Source organism: Otolemur garnettii, unplaced genomic scaffold (genome assembly GCF_000181295.1).
Source record: "Otolemur garnettii isolate 467f Iridium unplaced genomic scaffold, OtoGar3 scaffold00006, whole genome shotgun sequence".
Classification (NCBI taxonomy): Eukaryota; Metazoa; Chordata; class Mammalia; order Primates; family Galagidae; genus Otolemur; species Otolemur garnettii.
The window spans coordinates 9,030,197-9,032,016 of record NW_003852401.1 but is presented as its reverse complement, the minus strand read 5'-3'; the positions used below and the strand labels follow the sequence as shown (position 1 = coordinate 9,032,016).

At 36.8% G+C, this 1,820-nt stretch overlaps 1 protein-coding gene across 1 annotated transcript in view; it reads left to right on the top strand.

The window, feature by feature from the left end:
- Positions 1-1,820, top strand: part of ADAMTSL1 (ADAMTS like 1) — an 898,927-nt gene that overhangs the window by 819,684 nt on the left and 77,423 nt on the right. The window lies entirely within an intron of this gene.

The following is a 1,820-nucleotide window of genomic DNA, read 5'->3' as shown; positions in this document are numbered from 1 at the left end:
ACAAGTTTTTGTGTGGACATACTTTTCATTTGTTAGGTATATATCCTAAGAGTGAAATTGCTGAGTTGTATGGCCCATTGTAGTTGAACTTTTTAAGAAACTGCCAACTGTGTTCCATTTTACATTTCCACCAAAGATGTATGAGAGTTCCAGTATCTCCATAATCTTACCAACGCTTGTTGTTATCAGTCATTTTTATTATAGCCATCGTCATGAGTATGGAATGGTATTTCATTGTGATTTTAATTTACATTTCCATAGTGACTTATGGTATCAAGTTTCTTTTTGTGTGCTTTTTAATCATTTCTATATATTTTTGTTACAGGCATAACTTTGGTGACATGGGTAGTGTACATGGCTGGTGTATTAGTTTTCTATTGCTGCCATAACAAATTACCCCATGCTTAGAGGCTTAAAACAATATAAATATACTTTCTGATAGTTCTGTGGGTCAGAAGTCTAATATAATCTCAACAACTTGAAATCAAGATGTCAACAGGCATTTTTGGTAGGACTACAGACTAATGTGGCCCCTTTGGAAAGAAATATGGATAATCCTCAAAGAACTCAAATTAAACCTACCATTGACACTATAATCCCACTACTAGGTATCTGCCCAGAAGAAAAAAACATTTTATTATAAGGACATATGCACTAGATGGTTTATCATAGCTCAATTTACAATCACCAAAATGTGAAAATAACCTAAATGTCCATCAATTCAGGAATGGATTAACAAACTGTGGTATATGTATACCATGGAATATTATTTAGCCTTAAAAAGATGGTGACATCACATCCTTTGTATTAACCTGCTTGGAGTTGAAACACATTCTTCTCAGTAAAGTATCACAAGAATGGGAAAGCAAATATCCAATGTACTCAGTATTAATATATAAAGCCAGTAGATGATCTATTTCACACCCACATAGTAGAAAAACTCATTTCATTTCAAGGTGGGGGGAGGGGAAAAAGGGAGGAGGATATGGGGAGAGCAGATTAGGATGTTCCCCACTGAATGGGCACAATGTAAGGCTATATGGTACACCTTTTGGGTGTAGGACATAACTACAAGAGGAACTCAACCCAACAAATTCAAATATTGCAACTTGATTATTTGTAGCATCCTGTTAACCTGAAATTAACAGCAACAACAACAACACCAGAAAAAGATGTCAGTGGGATATATTCCTTTTTGAAGGCTCTATGAGAGAACCCTTTGTTCATTTGAGTTGTTAGCAGAATTTAGTTTTGTGTGACCCAGGACTGTGATCCCTATTTTCTTTCTGGCTGTAACCTGAGTGCTGTTCCCAGCTTCTGGAAGCCACAGTAATCCTTGGCTCATGGTCACCTTCTTCCATCTTTAAAACCAGCAGTGGTGGGTTAACTTCATGTTCCCTAACTCTAACACGTTCTTCTGTCTTTCCTGTTCTGACCTTAAGAGCTCATGTGATTAGCCTGGGCCCTCCTAGATAACCTAGGATAATCTCCCTATTTTAGTTTCAGCTGATTAGCAGCCTTAATCCCCTTCAACCTTAACTCCCCTTTCCTGTGTTACAGGTTCTACTGATTAGGACATGGACATTGTCACAGACTCTAGAGAGATTAGGACGTGGACATCTTTGGGAGGTCATTATTCCATCTACCAGGGCACAGCTCATTTTCATCTGACTGGTACCTCCCAAATGCAAATTTAATATTGCTAACCCTTCCAATAATTTCAAAAAAGCCAAACCAAAAGTTTAAAACCAATACATAGTTTTTAAAAAGAAAACTGGAACACTTTTTTTTATATATATAAGCAACAGAGTCTCACTTTA